This window comes from Marmota flaviventris, chromosome 1 (genome assembly GCF_047511675.1).
Source record: "Marmota flaviventris isolate mMarFla1 chromosome 1, mMarFla1.hap1, whole genome shotgun sequence".
NCBI lineage: Eukaryota > Metazoa > Chordata > Mammalia > Rodentia > Sciuridae > Marmota > Marmota flaviventris.
The window spans coordinates 216,118,313-216,145,050 of NC_092498.1; the positions used below are offsets into that span (position 1 = coordinate 216,118,313).

General features: G+C 51.3%; 1 protein-coding gene across 2 annotated transcripts in view; it reads left to right on the forward strand.

Moving 5' to 3' along the window:
* The window catches only part of Insr (insulin receptor), a 125,006-nt gene that overhangs the window by 23,643 nt on the left and 74,625 nt on the right, over positions 1–26,738 (forward strand). The gene's annotated exons all lie outside the window — the stretch shown is intronic.

Consider the following 26,738-nt stretch of genomic DNA (forward strand, 5'->3'; position numbering starts at 1 on the left):
GCTCTAGAGTATGCTTCTGAGCTCCCCTTCCCTGCCCAGGCCCCACAAGTTGCCATTGGCATCTATAAGAGGAGAGGTTGTTCCAGACTCGAGTGGCTCAGGAGACGCTTTAGCTTGTGTGGCAAACGAGGCTGAGAAAGAGCGAGTCGGAACAGTGTTCTGGGCGCACGGAACAGCAGCGACAAACTGGGGGTCTTTCGTGAAGAGTGATGAGGCAGCTTCATGCAGGAAAGGGAAGCTTAGGCTAGCATGTCACCAGGAAGGTCACACTGGGTCTGTGTTCGGGATCTCTGTCAATATCGAGCGCTCAGCTGTGCAAAGTGGACACTTTATGGAGACCCCAAGTCCTTTCCGAGTGGAGGAGAAAGTCAAAGGTTGTCTCCCATTAAGTTTTGCCTCCTGTGGTTTCAGCTACTCTCGGCCACAATCTGAAAGTATTTAACAGAAAAATCCAAGAAATAAACAATTCATAGTTCTTAAATTGCACCCTGTTCTGAGGAGCCTGATGAAATCTTCTGCCATTCCTCCTGTGACCCAAAGAATCCTTTTCCAGTGTATCCATGCTGTGTACGTTACCCTCCTGTTAGGCACTTAGCTGGATTTGGTATCTCAGTGCTTATGTTTAAGTGACCCTTATTTTAGGTGGTAGAGGAGCCAAAGCTGGAACAGTGACGCTGGCAAGTCTGAAATGCCCGGGGAAAGCTATAAAAGTGCTTCCTTTAAGTGAACGTACAATAAGAGATTTTGAGAGAGTTAGAGCACTTTTATTACAGAATAATTTTCCCCATTTTATTATCAGCTATTGCTAATTTCCTCAACTTTATCAGAGGTGTGTGCGTAGGAATAATAGTACACACAGGGTCTGGTAGTATCTTTGGTTTCAGGTGTCCACTGCGGGTCTTGGAATGCGTCCCCCGCAGCTGGGGGATGACTATTCTAGGTTACGTGAGCCCGGGAGGCGGGAGGCCCCGGGTGGGCAGGCTGCACAGCAGACCCTGGGCCGCGAGCTGTGGCTGTTGCTGTCAATCTTCGGCGCTGCCTGAGCTTCCTGCTGTAACCAGTGTCCACCCTGGAGGGGCTTTGGGATATAAGCTGGAAGCTGCTTTCCGCACCCCCCAGAGGAATGGGCTGGCTGATCCTTCCGGGAGAGGGAAGCCTGGCAGAGTCGAGCCCGTGATCCTGAAAGGTGGCTGCTGGGTGGCTCCTGGCTGCTGGGTAACGTGGTAACTGGTCCGACGAGTTTTCCTGTGACGTGATGAAATTCATTGACCAGTTGTTTCCCACCGGGTCCCCTTCCAGTCACAGAATAAAAATCTGTTCTTTGTCACCCAACACCTCAAATGCCCCAGGGAGGTTCCAGAGACCTCTGTGTGCAGGGGGCTTGTGGTCTGGGCTTCCCTCCCGCTCAGGTGCCTGCGAGAACATTTCCCCCTCAGTGGGAGGGGGAGGGCACGTGGGCCCCGGATGGCGCAGGCGCACCCCTCTCCCCTTCCCCTTCTCCCCTCTGGTCCAGCCTGCAGGTTTGCTTGACATTAAAGACGGTGTCAAGAGTGGGGAACAAGAGAGATTGCTTCACTGTGGGCCCCACTGCCGCCCTGGAGTGGGGTCCTGTGAGCAGCCGCTGGGGCCCAAGTGGGCTGAGGTTCCTCCAACGGGGCCTGCAGAGGCCAGGGGGCCTGCTTACCTCACTGGCCCTGGGGACCCTCGCGGACAAACTACCATGGTCAAGGGCCTGGAGGGCTTGGGCCGAGGGCCATTTGGTTTCTTTATCCTAGAAGTTTCTTTGCCTCTTGTTTTGTCCCCATGGACTTCGACTGTAGGCTAGAAAGTGAGTCTCCTGACAGCGCCAGGGACTCCTGGTGGGTCTTCATCTGCAGATCTGGTAGGGCTGGGGGGTCAGCCCTGGCACCCCGGTTTGCTATTGAACATTTGGGACGCTTGTCTGGGGCAGGGCTGCTTCCTCGGCAGGGAGGAGGTTAAAGGTGTCACCATTTTCAAGGAATTTGGATACTTGGCAGGAGACGTGCAAAGCAAGACAGGTTTGATTCAGCTCCTCGAGAGTGCTTTGAAGAGAATTAAAAAAAAAAATCGTGGTGAGATACACAGGTTTGCTGTTTAGAACATTCACAGTGCTCCTTAACTTTCACCACTGTCTAGTAGTTCCAGAACATTCTCGTGGCCTCAAGGAGAAACCCTGTGGCATTAGCCCTCCCGCGTCCTGTCCCCACCCATAATTTGCTTCCTTGTGCTACTGGACACACCCAGCAGGGTGACCTGTGCTGTGTGGCTTTCATGTCAGCTCTGTGGCAGGTCAGGACCCGCTGTCTTGCGGCCCACCCTCACCAGCTGCTGGATGGTGGTCTTGAGCTCAGGTTTGGGAGCTGCCCTGCACCCCAGGCATGAGCTTTTCTCTCTGTGAACCTCTTTCTGATTCTCTTGGGGGACACAGCTGGGAGCGGGATTGCCGGGTCAGCTGAGAATCTTATGCTTAACTTACCAAGTTCGATCTCCTTTTCTTTTTTCTTTTTAAAACATTTTGTTTTAAAAGAAAACGGATTCAGAGCCGCACACAACAGATGGCCAAATGAGTTGCCCAAAGGTGGACGCCCGCGACACACTTGGTTTCAGGAGTCCCAAAGCCCCAGCCCAGCCCCCCTCCCAGAGCCCCCACTGTTCTGTGCAGTTAGTGGTCACTTCCCTCCTCCCGTACAATCGTCACCCAAGTGTGAATCTCTAGAGAAAAATTTTCATCTCACTCATTTAAGACGATTGACGCTCTGCTGAATCCACAGCGGTGGCTCCCCACTGTGGGGGGGTTCGGCCTCCCAGAGGGACTGTCACTGCCTGGGATAGGCCTGCCTGTTCCCCGCCCCAGCGCTCTTTGCAATAAAGCCGCGTTCGAAGATGAAGGTGCCGGCTGCTCCCCCGGATCTCAGCTGAGGGCTGATTTATTTTTTTTCTTTTTTTGATATCTGAGATTTCATTCTGCACTAGATGGTGCTCCTCGGCCTCCCCCTTTTTTAGGATAGGACACACAAAGCACAGCCTGGACTTCGGAATGTTTCGTTGGAGGCAAGTTTGCTACAGAAGTCGTTTTATGAGCGAGGGAGGTGTGCGGGTTATTGGCAAAGGGATTTTTCAAGAGCGAGCAAAAAGCAAGAAATGTCTTAGGACGTGGGGTTGTGCAGGGATGAGGTGGTGACAGGTGTCAGGAGGAAGTGACGGACCAGTCTCCACCAGGGAGATGGTCCCTGGGATGCCGGTGTGGTTCAGGGACGGTGCAGGTCTTCAGACTCCCAACTTTAAAAGGTGCTTTCGGAAGTTATTAGGTGCAGGGTTTGACATGATTTGGGGACATTCTGCTTGCAAGTGTCTTCTGTTGGGGACTGTGGGCATGTGGATAGTGCAGGCGGGGGCTGGGGTCTGAGAAGGTGGAGGGTGTGTTGGCAGGTTGACCCCAAGGTCTTGGTGGGAAGAATCAGGGTCACTAAAGTAGACTCGGGTCACAAGAGTTTCAAACTCTGCATCAAGGAAGCCAGAAAATGGCTCTGATGGCGTTTGCCTTGACGCAGGCTGCACGTGTCACCTACGCGGTTGTGAACACGGTTCTGAGTTCTTCCTAGTGTGGCAAAGGAGATCTGGAAAAGAAAGGTTCTAGCCAGCCAGGGATGGCCAACGGGAGTCCGTTGTTCAGAACTTGGTCTTGTAAACTCAGTGTGAAACGGCAAGTGTTATCAAGTCACCGTATTCCCGAGGACATTCGCCTGTTTCTGGAGGGCTTTCCTGGGTTTGGTTGTAACTCCATTTCCCTCCTGTGTTTATGCCTTAAGATCTTACATCTCTCGATTGCCACTTCTCCTGGGTGGCTGGGTGAGTCGGGAAGAAAGTATCCATCTGTTTTCTGAAACTGTAACAAAACTGGGGGCTGGCTACTTTATAAAGAAAAGAGGTTTATGTAGCTGTTTTGGAGCCTGGAAGTTCACACATGGTGCTGGTTCTGGTGAGGGAACCTCAGCTGTGTCTCATCATGGCAGGAGCATGTCTGAGAGGGAGATTCAGGGAAGGGGCCAGTCTTGCCCTTCTGTGAGAACTAACAAAAGTTCCGTGGGAGCTACCCTAATCCCCTCCAAGGGCTCTAGCCCCCAGTCCCCTAGTCACCTCACACTAACCACCACCTCTCACATTGGCAATTGCTCATGTGTTGGACCAAGGTCCCAACACGTGAAACCTTGGAGGACACACGGAAACCACATCCAATCCACAGCACAAGATGGGCATGTCCAGTGCCCTGCCTTGGATGATGGTGTAGAACCAACTTGCTGAAATTCTGGGGTTGCACTGTCCACTACGGTAGCCCCACTAGCCATTTGTGGCCAAGTTGAAGCTAATTAAAACTCGACGTTGTCCTCACAAACGTTGAGAGCACACAGGTGAAGCACATGCCCGTCACAGATGAGCACGTTCCCGGCACGGCACAAGGCCCTCCGCAGCCCTGCAGTAGGTCATTTCATCACCATGAAGGGTCCCTCTGGAGCCAGACGGCCTTGACACAGACCTGGGTTTGAACCTCGCCTCTGCCGGGAGACTTGGACAAGTTGTAGGTTTTTTTCCTGAACGGCTTCTTTTTCTTCCAGAGCGAGGACGGGGTGAGGAAGCCAGTAGCAAAGGTTTCCTCCACTTCTGGCCACCCTTCTCTTGATAAAAATAAAAACCCCTTTCTTCTTCCCTTCAGGTCTGTTCTCCATCCCCCAAACATAAAGTCTAACGCTGGTGGGTTCTGGCCTCTCTACCCGCCGGAGAGTCCCTGGCTTAGACGTGGGAGTGGCTTGGGGAAGTTCAGGTCCAACAAAGAGACGGTTATAGTAAGAGGAGGAACAAGGAAGGGGCGGGAGTCTGGGGCTGAGGGTGTTGTGTCCGTGGGTCACCAAGAGTCAGGAATTTCATCAGTTCCTTCCTGGCCTCCCCTCTCTGGGGAAAAGGTAATGGTGCTTTTCAGCTTTGGGCAAAGAGGGGGGGGGGCGACTCGAGGTGGGGAAGGGGGCGTGAGGAGACCCAAGCCTGAGTTGGTCTTCCTGGTTCAGCATTGAGCATCTGTCACCTCCTGATGGCCATTAACAGAAATCCATGTGGACTAGCTTAACCCTTGGGGTGGGACACCATATATTGGGATGACTCGGGCTTTTCCAGAGAACTTGTATCTGCTAGTTTTCGCCGCATAACAAACCACCCTGAAACAGAACAGCTTTAACAATCATTTATTGACCTCACGACTTTGTGGTCTGGACCTACCCGTTGAGAGCAGGCAGAGGGGCTCAGCTGTCCTGTGTCTGGGATCTGCTGGTGATTTGGTGGCTGGCTGGACAGTCTCGCATGGCCTGGCTCATGTGTCTGGTGACCGGTGCTGCTGGTCAGCCTTGCTTTTGCTGCTCGCCCTCCCTTGGCTTGACTGGACCAGGATCTCACGACGATCTCGTGGGTCCCGCGGGAGCTCAGTCCCCAGGACACAGTACTTTAAGATTCTGTATCATGGGTGCTAATGTCCCACTGACCCAAGCAAGTCACACGGCTAAGGTAAACCAGAGCGATGGTGGGTGCTGCACTGTTGATGGGAGGGGAAGAAGTCACGGTCACTTTTGCCTCTCACTACAGGACCCCAGGGTGGGAAGCACAGTGGCCTGCGAAACCGTTTAGCCAGGACGAAAGCCCAGCTGGACATCAGGCCTGTGTATCGTTTGAGGAAATTAAATGATTTTTCTGAGTCGTAATGTCCAAAGTTCCAGCATGAAAAATTGGTTCCTTCCCCAGTGATCCTTGGTGGTGTTTTGTTTTTAAGGATAGTTTAATTGGCGTCATAGTTGTGCGTATTTGTGGGGGACAGTGCGGTATTTTGACGTGTTCTAAACGTGCAGTGATCCAGTCGGGGTCAGCGATCACCATTTCTTGGTGTTAGCAACGTTCCGATTCTCCTCCAGCGACCTTGAAGTATGCAGTCAACCTTACGACTTGACCTTGCGTTTGACTGCAGCCTAAAACCTCTGTTTGCTCCTGAGACGTGGTTGTTTGTGGCTCATTGCTCTGTCTCCGTTTTGCCTCGGCACCTGGGTGAATTAGAAGTCGTTTTAAGGGACAGATCTAGTTTGTTCCTATTACATTTTCCCAAAGTGCGTATTTTTCCTGTTGGACTGGACTTTCCAAATCTCCCCCTTCCAGCACATACAAAACCTACCGACATGGGTTCCAATTTTACTTAAAGATTTAAATCCATAGATTGAGACGTAAGTACCTTAGTGTCTTTCTTTCCATGCAGATCACTTAATTCTAAGTAAAATTAAATTTAAAGGGTCCCTTTTCATCTGTTCATCTTTCCTATGGCCCCCTTTCGTGTTGGTATTCTAGGTGAACTTCTGTTGCAATGATTTCTGATTTTTTGTTGAGTTTTTGATGTTGGCTGTAGCTATCATGAACAGCATATTTACCCTGAATCCAGAGTTTTTTGGCAAAATTGGTTTTAAAAATATTTTTATTCATTAGATGCGATTTTATCAGCTGTAAATTGCGGTCCCTGATAAATCACATCTAAGAGTCGTACTTCTTATTTCAGTTTTGCATCCCATTCCGTTCCCTGGGGCTTCAGGACTAATATTGGGCATTTAGGAAGGGTGTCCCCTGGCGCCCAGGTCCATCAGATTCCCCGAGGTGCAGTCACCTGCTGTCCTGGGGTGAGCCCCTCTTGCCTGTGATGAGCGACTCTGGGGTGTTGGGTGGAGCTGGATTGCTAGGCTGCTGTGTTTCGCTCTTGGACTTTTGCCCTCTGTGTTCATGAGTGAAATTGGGCTGCACTGTGCTGTTGTTTGATTTTGCAATCTCTTCATCAGGCTGCTTATCAGATGTTCCAGGCACCCGGGGGATCAGCTGGTGTCCGTTGTCCGGGTTCCAGCAGCAGCCCGAGGGATTCCTTGAACACCCAGTGCTGCTGGAGGTCTCGAGGTGCCATAGTCTACAGGGAAAGACTTCCTGCAAGGTCATTGGAGAATTCAGCCTGAAAAATGACACACGCTCCTCTGGGAAGATCTCTGGGGTCAGATTTTGTGATTTGTATTTTCTTGGCAAAATGTCACTGAGTTTTTCAGTGACCTTATTAGGGTTGCCCTGGTCTTGTGTGTAGGTTCTTTTACCCCGATTTTGATTTGACGGTCTTGCTTATCATCTTCAGAAAAGCAGATCTTGGATTTCTCTATCAGTTCTGTTTTTCATAGTCGGGTAGCCACGGTTACCATCTTTTAAAGATTATTCTGAGCCATGATTTTGCTTTTTTTTCCCTTAGTGTGAAATGTTTAGAGGACTTATCATACATCTAAATCCTCTTTGTAATAAACTGGGGGATGAACAGATGAAAAATCCAATTTTCAATTACAGATTTTAAAGCCGTGAATTCCTGTTCAAGAGAAGCTTTTGGTACTCACCTAAGTTTCGACTGTGTAACATTCTTGTTTACTTTTTGTGATAAGCTTTATTTTATTGTATGGTCCTGGGGATTGAACCCAGGGGTGCTCTTCTACTGAGCTGCATCCCCAGTCCTTTTTATTTTTTGAGACAGGGTCTCACTAAGTTGCTGAGGCTGGTCTCCAACTTGTCATCCTCCTGCCTCAGCCTCCCAAGACACTGGTGTGCACCACCGTGCCTGGTTTGTTATGATTCTTATTGTCCCCAAAGCTGCTCTTGAATACCTACTATCTTTCAAGTACTTTATATCAATCATCTCATTTCATCTTCATAGTCACCCAAGAACCACCCCTGGTGTACAGGCTGTGTGTTTCACAGCACATGAAATGGAGTCTCGGTGACATCCGGGCCACACAGGCCGTGGATCAGGGAAGAGCATGGATCTGGAATGGTCCTTGTTTTGATTCTAAACCATGTGCCTTTTTGACTATGCTGCCTCTCCAGTTGAGTGAGTTTTAATCACGAGTTAAGGCTTTTTTTTTTTTTTAAAATTAACACTTCTTTTTAATGAGTTGTCTTAATTTCCAGTTAAGGGGCTTAAGTCACATTAAAAACAAAACAAAACAAACAAACAAACAAAAAACCTGGTTTGGACGATGACCTCAACACGTGAGCTGCAGTTTCTGCGTCCACATCCGCTGCGGCTTCCTGGTGGCCAGGCACTGTTCCGTCACACCTGTGAATGTTCCGTGGAAGTGGGAAGTGCAGGTGGATCCAGAGCCTGGCCCTGGCCTTCAGCCCCCATGGGACACCCCCAACCCCCGCAGAACGCGTCTCCCTGGAGTGCGCACCCCGGTAGCAGTGACCTTGTCCATGAGGGAGGCTGGCCCCTTGCCCCCCGTGGCAGAGCCCGCGTTCCGCACGCTGTGCTCTCCCTCCGACACGCGCCTGTGGCCAGTGACTGAGGCTTGGGAGTGTGACCGTGGACCCTCCGTCCCCCTGGCACTCCTTTCTATTTCTGGGCCCTGCTCTCAGCGGGATGGTGCTGAAAAGCCCGAGTGACTTGCCGTGACATCAGGGATCAGGCCTTTCTTTCAAATTGGGCTGTGATTCATCTTTATTTTTATGGGGCCGTATCACGTTAGAAGCATTACAGTAGTCGTTTTTGTTTGAAATCTAATCAGGGCTTTAATATGCCATCTGGAGTCTCTGTTCCTTAGGCTTTTTATTGTTCATGACTAAGGGTGGTGTCGGGGTAGGAATGGCCTTGCCCACATCCGCCCAGAGGGTCTGTCCTGTTTCCCCAAACCTTGTTTTCTCTGTGCTGGTGGCAGCCAGAGACGGACAACAGGGTATTGCTCTTGCTGGAGACCCGTTTTGAATTTATTTATTTATTTAAAATTCTAATTCTCCTCCTCTGAAATGGGGTCCTGTCATGTTGCCCAGGCTGGCCTCTAACTCCTGAGCTCAGGTGATCCTCCTGCCCCAGCCTTCTGAGTAGCTGGGACCACAGGTGCACACCATTGGACTAGCTCAGAATGTTTTAAAATTGATTGTTGAATAGATGTGTTCTTACTGCAAAAAAAAAAAAAAAAAAAGTGAGCTTATGTGCATGTTAATTAGTGGTATGTAGTCATTCCAGTGTATACGTATTTCAAAACCTGATGTTATCTACCACAGGTGAAGCCACACATTTATATGTGATTTTTGTCCAACAGGTAAATACACAAATTTAAATTAAAAATTTAAAAACTGAACATAGAACAAAATGAATAAGGGATAGCTGCTCTTTAAAGTAACTAACAACTCAAAATTATTAACTTTCATATCAGTAGTGAATAAATATACATCGACACCGTTTTTTAACATCTTTTCCCCAATTTAACAATGTTTGACATTCTTAGCGTGAGTCCAAGTGGAGGGTGTGGCAGGGCGTCTCACGGTGGCTTCCGGCCAGTCCTGTGGACCTCCTGCGTCTTCGCCCTTTTCAACCGTAGTGAGGTTAGGCCGGGCTTCTCCACCTCAGCGTGTTGACACTTGGGGTCCGATCATGCCCTGTGGTGGGGACTGTCCTCTGCATTGTAGGGACTTTAGCAGCAACCCTGGCCCCCACCCACTCGATGCCAGTGGGACCCCCTGTTGTGTGTCCAGAGGTGGACAAATGTCCCCTGGGGGATGAAGCCCTCCCCTCCCTGCACTAGTTGAGCGGTGCTGCCAGATGTCCTTGTCACTGCCTCCCACCAGAAGTGTCCACTTGCTGTTGTAATGTGTCCTTCCGTGGCCTCGTCCTCCTTTGCTTCCTGAGCTGTGGTTCCTGCCTTGACTTTTATAACAGTCGCTGTTTTCCTTGCACTTTGCTGTGATATCCTAACCCCAAATTGCACCATTAAAACATTTTTTTTTTTCTTAAAAACTATTTATTATGCTGGGTGTGGGGGCACATCTCTGTCATCCTAGTGGCTCAGGAGGCTGAGACGGGAGGATGGAAAGTTCGAGGCCAGCCTTAGCAACTTCGTGAGACCCTGTCTCAAAAATAAAAAAGGGCTGAGGATGTGGCTGAGTTGATAAGCGCCCCTGGGTTAGATTCCCCAGTAACAACAACAAAGAATTATTATGCTTTTTAGAAAAATGTGTACTCATTATTTCATGTTATCCATATTTATTTCAGAAAAATATGCATAAAAGTATGAGACCCCCCCAGAATCCGTCCCCCCAGAACTGGGCAAGTTAATGTGGGTGTGAAGTCTTCCCTGCTCGCCCTGCGGACACCCAGGCATCTCCAGAATCTTATGATGCACTCAGGCCGTGGGCTTTGACGGCAAAGGCTTGTTGCAATCTTGTCTCTGGGCTCTACTGAGAGGCTTTCCACATAGATACGAATCTAGATCAGTTTTAATTCCTGCCTGGGTGGCCACTTTGAGGTTGTTTCCAATTTGTCATTGGTATGAAAAATGCTGAGATAGAATCTTGGATCTTTATCTTTGTTGACTGTTTTCAACTTCTCTTTCGCCTACTGAGGTCCAGTGTGCAGACAATAGCACACGTTGTCGGGGTGTTCAGACCCTGACAAAGGCGTGCACCCAGGCGCCAAAGCCCAGGCCAGGCAGAATGAGAAAGGTCTCCCTGGCCCCCGCCCCAGTGCACGCCCCTCGTCCGCCTCTGTTCACCTGTGATCCAGCTTTGCTGCTCAGAGCTTCACACGCAGCCACCCTCCGTGTCCTCGGGGTGGGTTTCGGGAACCCCGTGGGTTCCTTACGTAAGGGATGCTCCAGTCCCTTCTGTACAAGGGCATAATGCGCGCACAGAACCTTTGCGGTCCTCCTGTGGACTGCAGCTCGTCTGCAGATGGCTGAAAATGCCCGATAAGTACTTGCTGCGCACAGTTGTGGTTCTGCATCATTTGGGAAAATTACAAGGAAAAAGGTCTGAACCGTTCAGCGCGAATCCACCCACCTGTGGGCTGACTGGGTACCGCACACCGGCTGCAGCGTCACGTTTTCCCATATTTTCCCTCTGGTTGGTTGGATGTGCGGATGTGGACCCGCAGCTCCGAGGGCCAGCTCTACCTGGAGCCATGATGGATGGATTGTCGGCGTCTGGTTTCTTGTGCTCGGTGTGGTTTCTTCTCGAGTCGCTGCTGCTGATGTAGATCTGCCTTTCAGTCCCTCTAACCCACCACCGTGGTCCTCCTGTTCTTCACTTGTAGTTGATCTGTTGAATAAATCTGTCTGTGGCCGCTGTTCTGCCAGCAGGGTCTCTGTTAAGCTGAGCTGCGCCTGGGAGACCCTCTTGTTCTGCTGCCCACATCCCCTGCGTTTCCTGTATATTTGTAGCTGGATCCCGACCTGGGGCCGGAGGGGTTGGATCCTTTGTGCAGGACTTTAGACCGTGTGTCATGTTGTTGTGGGGTGAGGAGGTTTGGGGCTGACCAGTCTCCTCTTAATGACCACAGAAGTAGGTGTTGTGCCCATTTGACAGGTGGGAAAACCCAGCACAGGAGGCCGGGAGCCTCCCTAGACCCCTCGATTCCTGGTCTTCCTTCTTCCCTGTGTGTGTCCTGCTCCTAACACTTGAGGATGGTGAGCAGTAAGTAGCTGGATCCCCAAGAGCCTCAGTTTCCTTATCAGAGGGGACCGTGGCACCTCTGTAAGGCTCTTCTGAGGGTCTGTGGATAACGCATCTTGCCTTGACAATGCTCTGACCTGTGGGGACTTTGTTCCCCCCAAGTCCAGGCACGAGCTCTTGGCCCCTCTTCCCTTCCTGAGTTCCAGGGACCCACGTCCGTGACCGCCTTTAGACTGCCCCTGAGCTGTGCTGTGGTTACATTTTGTCTTTTGGGGCGATTCCTGGCAGTCCCTGTTTGAACTGGGGACCGACGGGATTCTCCTCTGTGGCCCTTTGGGTCCAGGCGGTCCACAGGCACCCCAAAGGTGAGACCAGCCAGAACCAGGGCCTCTTCCCACGCAGGGCGCAGCTGAAGGTGGGACGGACCTCAGTGCTGCTCAGCCTGGGGGGGGTGGCTTGCTGGGTTTCGAGCCTGTTCTCCTGGGGTCATTGGGGGTCGAGGTGTCAGCAGGGTTTGAAGTCAGGAGGGAAAAGCGCAGCTGTCATGGTTTGGATGTGAAGTGTCCTCCAAAAGCTCGCGTGTGAGATGAAGCAGGAGTTCAGAGGAGAAACGACTGGATTGTGAGAGTCTTGACCCCATCCGTGATTACTCCCCTGGTGGGAGTGACTGAGTGGTAGCTGGTGGTAGGTGTGGCTGGAGGAGGTGGCCTGGGGCCTTGTTTGGGGGTAGACATTTCTATCTGTCCAGTGGAGACCCCTCTCTGCTTCCTGATCACCGTGATGTGAGCCGCGTCCCTATATCACATTCTTCTGCCGTGAGGTCCTGCCTCGCCCCGAGCCCCGAGGAGTGGAGCCTGCTGTCTGTGGACTCAGATCTCTGAAACTGAGTTCCCAATTAAACTTTTCCTCCGCTAGAATGGTTCTGGTCAGACCTTTTAGTCCCAGCAATGAAGAAGCTGACTAAAAGGGCAGCGGTGGGCTTGGGGCTGCGACGCTGGGTCCCCACCACGTGCTCAGACGCGACCTCCGTGTTCAGGTTGAAGCCTCGTGCCCAGGGGGAGGGTGTAGGAGGGCCCGCGATGGAGCCCCAGGACCGGGGTGGTGCTCAGGTGTGTGGGGAGACCAAAGCTCTCCAACCTGTGAGGGCACGGCGAGAAGGTGCCGTCCTCGAACCAGAAAGTGGACCCTCCTCAGAAGCCCATCTTCCTTGAGGATGGGCTTCCTGGCCCTCAGAAGTGGGAGGAGGGAATTTCTGTTGTTTACAAGCTGCCCCATTTACAGTATTTTGTTAGAGCAGCTTAAATAAAGAGAGCTGACGAGCAGGCTCCTTCTGATGAAAATCATTTTAATCTTTCTATATTTTAGGCCAAAAAAAAAAAAAAGTCAGAAAACAGGCTAAGTGTATTGTCCCCTATTTCCTTTGCTATAGCAAAATACCTGAGGCCGGGAAACTTGTAAAGAAAAGAGGTTTATTTAGATCAGTTTGGGTGGCTGAAAGGCTGAGTAGCTTGGCACTGGCTCTGGTGAGGCCATTTGGCTGCCCCATGGTGGGTGGCCTGATGTCTCCAGCACAGGTGGGTGTGAGCCACTCGGTGGACAGGAGGCCAGAGAAATCAATGCTATGGTTTGGACGTGGTCTGGGCATGTGTCCCTCGAAGGTCCGTGTGTCCCTTGAAGGTCCTTGTATTAGAAGCTTGGTCCCCAGTGTGGCCGTGAGAGGGGTGGTGGAGCCTAATGGGAAGTGACAGGCAGACTTGCTGTGGTTCTCAGTGGACCCTGGTTAGTCCCCGAGAGAGGGCTGGCATGACATAGCAGCCTGGCCTCTCCACCCGCCACAACTGGAGCTTCTGAGCTGTGTGCCCACCACATGCTGTGGGCTGGGGCTCCCTTGCTGTCCCCGTCTGGACTGCCCAGTGCCAACTCGCCTGCTCGGGTAGTTGTAGGAATCCTCACCAGGTGGAGCCGGAGTCCGGCCACCTTTGTGAAATCCTGTGCAAATGTGAGCCGACGCCCACCAGGGCTCCTGTCCTACGGGACAAAGTACAGGTGGTGTCACGTCCCGAGGTGGAGTGATAGAATGACAAGCACATGTCATGGCCCTGTGGCAGGTCTTGGCGTGTGTGTGTCCTGGGAAGGTCTCTGTCCCGGGTCCTCAGCACTCTGAGATGTCCCATGGAGGCCATCCCTGGTTACCAGTGGCCTGTCCGCCTCAGGTGGGTTCTCTCAGGGAGCCGTGGAGTTGAGTTGTCTGACGGTGCTGGCCTCGCTCTCCCTGGGCCACCGGGTCCTCGTGGAGAAAGTTCAGAGTAATAGGGCAGGAGCACGCAGCCGGTGCTTGAGGACTTATCCTTTGCCAACACAGTATTGAAAACTACGTCCGTAGCACTGATACGTCATTAGATATAAGTCATTTGGAGGTGACTGAGTGGGAGGACACAAATGCTACTCCATTTTATACAAGGGATTCGAGCATCCTGGGATTTTATATCCCCTGGGGAATCCTGGACTGGTTCCCCATGGACACTGAGGCTGGCTGTAAAACACTCCTTCACTCTGGCCTGTGGTGCTCTGACCACCGCACAGAGAGCCTGTCGCACGCTGGAGGCTGCGGGGACATTTTAACTCTCACTGCCTGGCAGTGGGTGCCCCATGGTTTCCTTGGGCTCCTTCCCGATTTCTGGTCTTGGCTTTTCTCACCTGAAACGGTGGCCAGGTAGGAGGCCCTGGGATCCATGGCCCTCCAGGGTTTTCTAAAATCTCTTGGGGATGGGGTTGGTATGTGGACGTCTTTGGATGCTCTTCTTCACATTTTTGGGGTTTTTGTTGGTGTGGTCAAATGTAGGGGAGACCAGGCGGACCGTCTTGGCCATCTCCAGGGGCCATCAGCACGTCGTCACTGGTGCACCCTTCAGTGCCACCATCTCCAGGACTTCTGTCTCCCACCTGAGCCTCTGTCCTGTTCAACACTCACTCCATCCCCCCCCAGCCCTGGTCCTGCCGTGCCACCTCCCATCTCTGATGGACACTCCGGGGCCTGGAATCTTGCACATCAGTCTCCCGACTAGCACTGTGCCACCCAGGGCACCTGCGCTGTGCCGCAGTTGGCACTTTCTTCCTTGTTAAGGCGGAGTGACACCCTGTGGCCTCCAAGTGCCGTGTCGTGTCTTGGTCCATCCATCTGCTGATGGACATTTGGTCGTGCCCACCTTTTGGCCATTGTGAATAACACTGCAGTCAGTGTGGGTGTGCAGTGTGTGTTTGTGGCTGTGGGGTCTTGGAGGCAGAGGTGGTGCCCCCTCTCTGATGCCAGGACGGGGGTGAGGGGCATCTTGGCCGGTGGCTGCCTCTGACCCAGCGAGGAGGCCCTGGCGGGAGGGCAGCGCTGCGCCTGGTTCTGGGCCATTCCTCGGGGGCTGAGCGCAGCTGCTGGGCTGACTTCTCCTCTCCATTTCTGTTGCCGTGCAGACCTGGTCGCGCTCCCGCTTGGGGGTGTTTTCCCCTTTGATGAGGAAGGGAGGATTTTGCCAGGAAATAGGTGCTTTATCTATCTCCACGGTTTCCTTTGTTCTGGGTGTTGAGAGACTGGGAACCTCCCCTGTGTGGAGGGAAAGCCGTGGATTTCATTTGTGACTCCACATGCCCCCGGGTCTCTGGGAAGATCTCGGGGCTCACCCTGCTGGCTCCGTCTCTCCTCTCTCCCCCAGGAGACCAGGGAGGAAAGAAGAGCCCAGAAGGAAGACGACCTTCTGCCTCATGGAAGTTTCTCGTATTCCATATAAACACTTGGAACTTGTTAAATTGGTGCACTGTGTTGTACACCTACGGGGGAGTGCGACATCTCGGTACCTGCGTGTGGTGCATGATGATCAGATCAGGGCACTGGGCTTATCCTGCACCTCAAGTGTTTATCATGTGTTATTTTGAGAGGATTGAGATCCTCTCTGCTGGCTTTTTGTGTGTGTGTGTGTGTGTGTGCGTGCGCGCGTGTGCGTGCCAGGGATGAAACCCAGGGCTTCAAGCACGCTGCACCGCTGAGCTGCACCTCCAGCCTTCTGCTACTTTAAACATAAATTTCAAGAACATATGATTTTTATTAAAACATTTGATACCACTTACCTCCTAGTCAATCTTGAAACACACAATGAATCGTTGTCGACCATGCATAAATCAAAAGTTTTGTGTGGAGAAGATAGAGCCCATTACTCATTTAATTAGCTCCAAACTGTACATTTTTAAAAATATTGACTTGTAATTTATATACGATCAATTACTTACATGCAGTGGCTGTGGGAAACATGGCAGTTTCTCAAGAAGTTAAATACAGAATGACCCCGTGATCCTTCAGCTCTGCTTCTAGGTGGGAGCTCGGGAGAAGAGCAGGCAGACTTGGGCATCGCACCTCCAGGAGCCCGGCGGTGTCGTTCACCGCAGCTGCTGCAAGGTGGGAGAAAACGGTGTCCCCTGAGAAATGAGTCACGAGTAAAATGTGGTCCATCCACGTGAAGGAATATTCAGCCTCACAGAGGCAACTTCAGAAACGTGATCGGCGAAATAAGCCCCTCACAAAGAACAGGTGTGGGTGATGAGTCCTGAGACGTCCCTGGCAGGTCAGATCCAGAGTCGGGGGGCTGCGAGGGAGGGGTGTCCATGTTGAGGGGACAGAGTTTCCATTTGGGAAGACGAGGAAGCTCTGGAGATGGTTTGGAGACGCCACACAGCCCTGTTAACGGGCTTCACGCGTCTGAACTGTGCACTCAAACGTGGCCAAGATGGTGGATTTCATGTGAATTTTGCTATGATTTAAAAAATATCCATTGAAGCGGGCAGTTGGTTGGATTTGGGCCACAGCACACGCACAGAGTCGCATCGCATTGCAGAACGTGGCCGTATCCAAAGGCTTCCTCCTGCTGTCCGCCACGCCGGCCACCAGGCTGCCCACCTGCTCACTTCTGTCACCGAGTCAGTCCCCTCTTTCCAGCACTTCACGCCCACGGGGCCCTGCAGTGCTCTGGGGTCTGGGGTCTTTTGTTAGCGGAGGTTCAGCGGCCTTGATGAGTAGCTCACCCGGTGATGGCTCAGTCGCCTTCACTGGTGTTTTCGTTTCCCCTTTCTGTTGGGGAACACTTGGGCCCGTCTCCATTTCTGCAGAAACCTGTTGTGAAGGCGGCGTGGGCCTGTGCCTTCCTGTCTCTCGGGCACAGACCCAGCTTACCTCCCCAGCTCCACAGTCCGTCCGTCCGTCCATCCATCAATACATGGCGTTTAATTTCGAAGGTCCAGACTGTTTTTCTAAGTGGTTTTGCCATGTCCGGTCCCACCAGCGGGGCACGAGGACTCCGGGTCCCATCGATGCTTGGTGTCCTCCACGTTTTTATTAGCTGCTCCAGGGGGTGTGAGGTGCTGACTCATTGTGAGTCTCGCTTGCATTTTTAAAAAATATTTATATATTTATTTTTTAGTTGTACACAATACCTTTCTTTTATTTTTATGTGGTGCTGAAGATCGAACCCAGGACCTCGCAAGCGCTAGGCGAGCCCTCGGCCGCTGAGCCACAACCCCAGCCCCTCACTTGCATTTTTTGGATGACCAGAGAGACTATTCATCTTTTTTCTTATTTAGTTTTGCTGGGGCTAGAATCTCTGTGCTGAGCTTACGAGCTACCACCCAGCTCCATCCCCAGCCCCAGGTCCCAGATGTTATGAAGCCTTTCATTTGTGGTGTTGATCTGTATATTCAAATCTTTTGCTCATTTAAAAAAAAAATGGGGAGGGGGTATTTGTCTCTCTATTCATTTTAGAAACAAGGATGTTGTTTGAGGTAATGTGGTGGCTTGGCCTTTCCATTTTCTTAACGTGTGTGTGTGTGTGTGTGTGTGTGTGTGTGTGTGTTTGCTGGGATGGACCCCAGGTCCTTGCACATCCTAGGCAAGTGCTCTACTACTGAGCAGCATCCCAGGCCCTTATGATTTTATTTTGAGACAGGGTCTCGCTAACTTGCTGAGGCTGGCCTCAAATTTGGCAGTCCTCCCGCCTCAGCCTCCTGAATAGCTGGGATTCCCGGTGTGCACCACTGTACCTGGCTCTGCCTTATTTTCAGAGCATAGACGGGGTTAAGTTCTGGCCAGTGGGTGCTGAGGCCAAAGTTTGGGCCCTCAGGTCTGAAAGTGGTCATCTAATAATTGCTCTCAGGAACATGTGAAAGATCTATTTCCAGAAATATTTTAAAGAAGGGACCAAAAAACCCTTGTTTTCATGATTCAAAGATATGAAAGAATATTGTGAATCTCATCCTTAAAGTCTGGATACTCACAATGGTGGATGTCCTCCCTCTCCTGTGCTCCTGTGGGTATGTATTGTGAAATGTACATACAGCACGTGTTTAAACATTTGTTTGGTTTAGCAAATAATGACGACGAGTCCAACTCGGTTGAGTAGAGGAGCAATCCCAGCTCCCTGGAAGTCCCTCCGTGTTCCTTTCTAGCCCCTAACCCCCTCCCCCAGAGGCAGCTCTATCCCCCTCTGGGTGATGCCAAGACTATTTTTAGCGTCTGAGTGTGGAGCACTCGGCCTGCAGCTCACTGAGTGCATCCGTTGTGTCCTGCTCGGTACAGCCTCTGCTGCTCAGTCGGGAGAATCTTACTGTATTTTTCCTTTTCTCTCCTGCATTGAGTACAGGGCCTCTGTAAGGGTCCCGCACTGGCCACGACTTAATATCACATTTCCGACTCGGAGTGTGAATACCGCTGCATTAAGAGGATACTCTGTGCTAAGTCCCAGGGAAATCCAGAGCTAAGACTAAAAGCATTAAGCCCCATACACACGGAAGCTGAGGAGGACACGGGGCTGTGTTTTTAAAGGTGGTCAGGAAGTTTGCATCAGCAGGCTTGGGTCCAGCCTCAAACTCCAAGAAGTAAAGATTAAAATCCGAACAACTCGGCCATCACATTCCTGCAACTCCATGGTCATAGTGATTGAGGGTGGCAGTGAAGCCGAATTTCAGTCCCCTGAGGACTGATGACAAACCCAGACAGGTTGCTATCCTTTCTGGACCTCTGGTTTCCCACTTGTGAAAGCAAAATGTGATCTGAACTTCTTGGAGTTACTGTCAGGCTTAGCCAAGATATTGCTCATGAAGCACTTAGCACATAGTAAGCCCTCACTTAAAGCCAGGAAATGACGGCTCAGCTTAGGGGGTAAAGGAGAAAGCAGTTGTATACAAACCACAGTAAAGAAAAGACTTGTATTTGTTTTATTAAGAACAAAACATACATTTGTACTCTGTAGCTTTGGATTACTACAGGACCTTAAGAACCAAAATAAATAGATCTTTTAATAGGAGAAAACAAAATTGTTTACTGTCTTGGGCTGTTCAAAGTTACAGGGACTGCACATCCTTGATCCGCAGGATGACCTTGGGTGTGCAGGTTAGAGCAGTGGGCAGTGTGAGTTTGTGCATGTGACTGGGTTTCTGTCATTGTTGGAGTGCCTCTTGGTACTTGGCTTCAGGGCTAGACCATGGAAGTTTCTGGAAAGCTACGGTTATATTTTATTTTCTTATCCCTTCACCTAGCACATGCCAGGATACCCAGAGAAGTGCTATGGTAGGTAATAAGGTCCTGCCTCTTGCTAGCTGTCAGATTCTGGACAAGTTCCTGGATTTCTACAGGACCCCTTGATTTTCTCGTCTGTAAAATGGGAAATTTCGAGATTACGCTGAGGATCAGAGGATGATGCAGGCTCAGTAACCGTTCTGGTTACACGGTTGCTATTGTTGTTCTAGTGCAGCTGCATATTGTGATCCCATTGTTGCCACTGTTATTTCTTTTCACTAAATCTAACAGTGGGGCTATTTAATGTGCCCTAAAAGGTACAGGTTTTCAGGACTCGGGTCATGGATTTTCCTTTTCAGTTTTGTGGGGCTGGTGAGAGTCTCAAGCATGCTGGGCAATGGCTCTGCCACGGAGCTACACAAAATCCGCCCCAGTACAGTGGATTTTGACAAGGACATACACTTGGGTAACTGCCTTCCCACGAGTTCCCATTTCCCTTTCCAGCGAATCCGGGCTTTCTCAGAACATGTGCTGCCGTTACGCTTATCGCCTTCATTACTGACTGTTGCTGTTCAGGTTACTTTTTTGAAGAGGAGAGTGGAGGAAGAAATGGGTGTCCATCTTTGTCATACTGTTCATGCAAAAAGTGGGGCAGATCGATCACTTGCTGATCCTGAGACGTGGTTTAAGCAGTGTTCTGTGGCTGGGTGCAGTGGTGCACGCCCTGTCATCCCAGAAACTTGGGAGGCTGAGGCAGGAGGATCACGTGTTTGAGGCCAGCCTGGGCAACTTAGTGAGGCTCTGGCTCAAAATAACATAAAAAGGGCTGGGGATGCAGCTCAGTGGTAGAGCAGCCCTGGGTGGGTGAGGTGAGATGCACTGCTGTAAGCAGGTGAGGATTCAAACACCAAGAATTTGCAAAAGTGATTTCAAACTCAGAAACCCTTCCTTCCCTCTTTGGCGAAGGGCTGCAAGGCTTCGATGCAGATTCCCTTGCTTTCTGGTTTCCTCGGTGGCACAGGTTCTACCAAGTAAGTGAACGCTTCTGTTTCTGGAATTGGGCGGGCTGGTGTGGCTTGTGGCTCCTGGCTCTGGCTCCGGAGCCCGGGCCAGCCTAGGGAGTAGACTTTCCCAGGCCCCAGCCAGGCCAGGAGGCTGCAGGCTTTCAAAGGCGGTGGCTCGGCTGCAGCCCTGTGTTCCCTTGGCGTTGGCTTTGTCGAAAACACATTCCCTAGATAGTTTCTCTTCTGTGCAGACCTCTGAGGTTCTGTGGCATGTGGGGGCCTCTGTGTGGGGAGCAGCCCGACTGCCTCTCTCCTAGGTGGGCTGGTGGGCTGAGCTGTGAGCCAGGGCCTCCGCAGAGATGAGCCCCCAGCAGCCCCGTGCGGTGGACACCGTTAGGATTCCCGCCAGGGAGGGGGAAGTTGAGGCTGGGAGGTGTCGGGGTGACCCAGCTGCTGTCAGGTGGGCTGTGGCTTTGCTCTGAGCTACAGCCTGGCCCGGGGCCTTAGCTGGTAGCCTTTCTGTCCCTCAGCCCTCCACCGGGTCAGTCACCCTCCTGTCTGCTCCCTCCGTGGCTTCAAACCGACGCCCTCTGCCCAGGCTGCTCATTCGTTCACTTGTGCACTTGACCCACCCCCTAGGTGTCAGGTACTGTGCCAGACTTTGAGAATGTGGCTGGGAAATGGGGGTGAGCAGTCTGTCTGTCCAGCCACGAGGATGGCGTTTCAGCGGGACAAGGAGAGACGCCTGGAATAAGCCACAGGCCAGTGAGATGTCACTTCACCCCTGCAAGGGTGGCTGTGATCAGAAACAAAGTCCCAAGTGCTGATGGGGATGGGGAGAAAGTGGACCCTCTGTGCATTGCTGATGGGAAACTGTACGGACGATCCTCCAAACACGGAATTACTGCAGGGTCCAGAGCTCCCCTCTGGGTGTATATCTTGACAAATTAAAAAGGGTATAGAGATATCGCTACTCCAGTGTTCATAGCGGCGTTATTCACAGTATCCAAGAGGCGGGAGCAACCCAAGGCCCCCTGCGCAGACAGGTAGACGAACACAGTGCCGTCCGTCGGGGTAATGGAATGTTACTCTGTCCCGAATGGAAGGGCAGTTCTGACACAGGCCACAGCATGGATCTTGAGGATGAGATGAGCCAGACAGACAAGCCATATGATTCCACTTGGTGAGGTCCCTAGAGTGGTCAGATCCAGGAACAGGGTGGTGGGAGCAGGGGGCTGGAAGGACCCTGGGAGTCGGTGTGGAGTGGAGTTTGGGAGTTTCCATTTGGGAAGATGAGAAAGTTCTGGAGACGGGTGGTGGGGACGGCCGCACAGCCACCGTGTGAACGTGAGGGATGCTGTAGGATGTGCCCTTGACCGTGGCTAAGACGGGGGAAGTCTCTCATGCTGCACATATTTTACCACAATTAGTAATTTTAAAAACGGGAAGGAGAGGGTAAGCTGTTGGCCACGGGAAGAGGGTGGGATCTCATTCAATGGGCGGAGAGGCCCCGGGACGGCCGTCTTGTGGCACATGGAGAACTGCGAGACCTCTGCCTCTCCTGTGTCTTCGGCATTCATTCGGTGGCGGCAACATGGCGAGGAGCGGGTGGAGGCACGAGGAGGGTCAGTCTGTGGGGTGCAGGAAGGGCTTCTAGGCTGGGGGAACGGAGGCCCCTCAGGTGGGAGGGGTCTTGTGTTCAGTCACTGGACACCCAGTGGTCGGGAGGGGGCACTGGCCATTTCTGGGGACCCCATCACCGTGCCCCTGATGGTTGGGCTGTATTGTGGATCGCACTGCGTGTCCTGCCTGCTCTCGGGACCCCGTAACATGACTGGATTTGCAGATGAGGCCATCAGGGTGGGCTCTATCCAGCACAGCAGGGATTCTCACAAATGGGGGAAATTTGGACACAAACATGTAGATGAAGGGGAAGGCCAGGTGAAGAGGAATGGCTAGAAGAGGCAGCCTACACCAGCTTCTCTTATAGCCTTCAAGGGAACCAGCCCTGCCGCCATCTTGATTGTGGCCCCCTGGTCTCTAGAACTTGGAGAGTCTGTGGGACTTTGTTAGTGGCCTTAGCAAATGAATACCAGGCCATCTCTAGAGTGGGTTGAAAATCTCCAAGGGGTCTGCGTGGCTGGGGTCTGCAGTTAATCCATTGCCTAAATGTCCCAAATGTGGACCTGTGTTCCTATCAGCCATTCCATGTGCGAGTTCACCTTTGCCCCTATTTTAGAAAGTTCTTCCTCATCCCTGTGTAGGAAACATCATCTCTACTTTTTTTTTTTTTTTTTTTATTGTTCGGAATAGTTCTAGGCTTTTCTCACGCAAGGGGTTGACTGCAGCCTGGGGGCTGGCTGAGAGGTGAGGATGGACAGTCCGCTGTGAAGCCCTGGGGGTGCTGTGAAGCCCTGTGGGTGCTGTGAAGCCCTGGGGGTGCTGTGAAGCCCTGTGGGTTGAACGGCACCTCCCTGGGCCCACAGCTCACAGCTCATATTGATTTCTTTGTGTTGAGCAGGATCTGCTTTTGGAGTTACTTATTCTAAGCCATCGACCATCACATGTATTTTGGCCTTTGTGACAGTGAAAATGATTGTAAAAGTGTCTTCTAGAATAGTCTTCCTTCCCATTTTTCCAAAGCGCCCTAGTTTTGTTTACTTTTCCAAAAATTTAGAAAGTGTAGCCAAGTTCCAAGAAAGAAAAGAGAGGAGATTAAAAAAAAAAAAAAAAAAAACACCCATAAAACAAACACCCAGAGGCCTTTTGTGGGTTCATTGTGGGATATTAAGTGTATAAATTGACGTAGAAAGTAGTGACGAGCTGACAGTGTTTACTTGTACCATCCTAGGTCATGGGCTTCCTCTCCATCTCCCAAGGGTTCCTTCCTATTCTTAGAAATGTTTTGTGATATATATATTTTTTTCTCTGCTCACAAGAAGTAGATTGTGTCTAATGTTCTTAGTTCGGCTGGCTTTCTATCCCTCCCTCCCTCCCTCCCTCCAACATCCACTCACCCATCTATCAATCTATCCATCCATCATCTGTCCATCCATCTACTCAATCATCCATCTGTCTATTCATCCAACTATCCACGTATCATCTTCATCCATCCATCCACCTCCCTAATCCTTCATCCATCTACCATCCATTCTTCTGCTCACTCACCCACCCGTCCATCTACCCATCCATCCACCTACTTGTTCACCCATCTGTCCATTCATGCATTTATCCATCTATCATCATCCATCCATCTCCATCCACCTACTCAATCATTCATCCATCGGTTATCCACCTATCTATGTATTCGTTCATCCATCCACCATCCATTTGTCTATTCACCCATCCACCCACCCACCTCTCTCTCCAACCACCCACCCGTCCACCCACCCGTCCACCGATAATCGCTCCACTCATCTATCCATGTTACCTACCCAATGAGATTTTTATTTTTAAAAAAGGCATTAAAAAGTGATTATTTCCTGGAACAGGGATTATCTTTTATTGGGTGCTTACTAGTTCCAGAAAGCTTGCCGTTGATTCTCGACAGTTTCCCAGCTCTGTTATCGGAGTGTCTGCAGATACGAATGGTTTGCTGCTCTTTGCCAACAATTATGTCAGTTGCTGCTTTTAATCTTGTAACAATAGGAACTTCCAGAACAGTGTTAAATGACAGAGTTGAGTGTGGCTGGGGCAAGCTCACGTCTGATGGAGTGCAGTGCCCCAATTGTTTTGCTGCAGAGGATAATTATATAATTGTTAATACTCTTGACCTTCCTGTTTTTAGCCTTGCTCAGTAAATGGGGTGTGATCATGAACTCTCGACCGTCCTACAGAGCCAAGAGATACAAATGACATTTGTCCATTTATAGGGACAGCAGATCCATTTTGTTGAGCTGTTGGCTGTAAAATAGCCTTTAAACTACCATCCACTCTGAAGGCAGATGGAGTGTGGGCTGCCTGTCACCTGCCGGATCGCCATGCTCATTCCGGCTCTGATTTTCCAGAGGGTGTGGTGGGCTCAGGTCTGGGTACTCTCTGTGCCCTGTGTTCTCACTGAAGTGAGGGTTGGTTTCGGAAGAATGGTTTCCTGAGCAGGACCCATTGGGCCCTCGGGGCTGTTGTCTTGTGGCCATCAGAGGTCCCACGTTTGGGACAGTCAGGTCCTGGTTATCTAGCACTTTCTCTGGGTGATGTCATCTTAGTTCCTGTGTTGAAATCGGACTTTAGTGTGAAGGTCCTGATTTCAGAGTACCTCAAGTTTGTTAAGAAACGAGCCAAGCCGGGCATGGTGGCGCACGCTTATAATCCCAGCGGCTCTGGAGGCTGAGGAGGATCATGAGTTCAAAGCCAGCTTCAGCAAAGCCGAGGCACTTAGCAGCTCAGTGAGATCCTGTCTCTAAACAAAATATGAAATAGGGCTGGGGCTGGGGCTCCGTGGTCCAGTGTCCCTGAGCTCAATCCCCGGTACCCAAAAAAATAAATGAAATAGCCTTTCAGGGTGTGATGTTAGTCTTTGAGTCAGGTGGGTTTTTAGCAAAACAAAAAACAAAACAATTCATGCTGCTGCTGCGTCTTTTCTGGCGGGGCTGCTTTTCAACCCTGGCTCGATGAGAAATGATTTTGTAACGTGCCAGGGGCTGTGCAGTCTCTGCTGTCCTCTTGGTGAAAGGGGAGATGGAGGCTGGAGTTGATGCAAAGCCTCACGTGCTGTCGAAACCCAAGTGATCTTTAGGCACTGAGACAGCTGCTGCACCAGGAAGCTTGTCACGCGGGGGTCTTTGTCCCAGGGGGACCACAGCAGCCTAGAGCGAAGGCGGACACTTTCACACCAAGTGTGCTGGGAAACAAGCGGTTCTAGAAGCTTCCTTGCTGACCCCCTTCAGAGCAGAAGTCCCAGCACGCCCGAGGCTTGGAGGAGGAAAGGCTTCGTTGTGGCCCCTGGTGGCTCCCTTGTTCTGTTGGTTTCTAAGGTAAGATTTGAACTGTTTACCAAAGGCAGATAGCGTCACCAGTCTCCTCTGGCACATATATTCAGTGTCCAAGTGGAGCCACCGGGAGGTTGCTCAAGATCTGCAGAATCGGGCTGGAGGGGGTGTGCATGGCGGACCAGCCACAGCGATTCTTATCAGTGTTTTTGCAGTTTGGGAACCTGTTTGGAGTGGCTCAGTTTTACCTGTATGGAGGTAAATTGTGTGGTGCTTGGGATTTACCTCCCGTTTCAGACACTGTGTGTGTGTGTGTGTGTGTGTGTGTACCAGCTGTTTGAAAGGAAGATGCATCTCTGCTCCAAGCTTTGTGTCGATTAGAGGCATCATGGTGTCGTCTTCGATAAGTTGGAAGAGCACCTTGTGGTGCCGGGGCAGGGTCTTTCCCTGGGACCCTGTGGGACACACTGTGGATGACTCTTTGGTTGGCCACTCTGTGCCTGCTGGGGGGTTGAGCAGCACCTCTCCCCCCATTTGATGCCACTCTCCCAGCTGTGACAGCCAAGCGTGTCTCCAGACATGGCCAAGGGTCCCCTGGGTGCTAGAACCACCCATTTGAGGACCACTGGGTCAGGGTGATGGAGCACGCACGGGTTGGGGGCTGAAGGAGTTAAGGCTGCACCATTTCAAAATATGCCTGATTGGAATTGCTTATTTCTAGCTGAAGTCACTTGAGCTGCAGCTGGGGAAGGGCCACCTGCCTTTGCACACACAGCAAGCCGTAAAGATTCTTTGGGGAGGGGCGTCCTTCACATTCCAAGGTCAGGAAACTGCCTTGACCCCCAGAGTCTGGTGATTGAACAAACTCTTTGAAGTAACGCTTATCTTCCACAGGCTTCGACAGCCCCTTCCCCCACGTGTCCTAACGCCCCTTGAATTCACTACCCTGGTTCCGAGACCCATCTGTCTGTCATTCTTTCATGAATTTGTTCTTTGTCTAAAAACGCTCTTCCTGTTTGTTCAGACTTCACTGTCTTCCAAGGATCCCCACGTGCATGTAAAATTCATAAAACTTCTTTGCTTTCCTCTGTTCACCAGCTCTTGTGTTGATTGGGTTCCCAGATCTGGACAAAGAGCCCACATAAGAGCTAAGGGGAGGTGGTGGGGTCTCTCAGTGACCCGGGTCAACTCTGAAGATATTCTCTGCTGCTCTTTTTGGGTGGTACTGGGGAGGGAACCCAGGGCTACACACATGCTAGGCAAGCACTCCGCACCCTCAACCCTATTCTATTTTGAGACAGGGTATTACTGAGTTGTGGAGGCTGGCCTTGAACTTGCAACCTTCTGCCTTGGATTCCCGGGTAGCTGGGATTGCAGGTGGGGGCCACTGTGCTCGACCTTTGAGGGGTGTGTGTGTGTGTATGTGTGTGTGTGTGGTGCCGCGCAGGTGCTTTATCCTGAGCCACACCCCCAGCCCTCTCTGCCCCTTTCCACAGCAAAATGGAAACTGCCAGTTGTCGGGCAGTGTGTGCCCCCGTCAGTGGCGTGGCCTGGACATGCCATTGCCTGGTGATGGAAAGCACTTCCCTGCCCTCGGGCCACCAAAGTCACTGAGGACAGATGATTTCTATCAGTTGTTTGATGCGGCGGGTGGGTTTATGTATTTCCCAGATGCTGGGCTAGGAAGTGAGGGCACAGCAGCAAGGTGGTCCTCTGGAAAGCTGTCCCTTAGATATCGAATCAGTGACA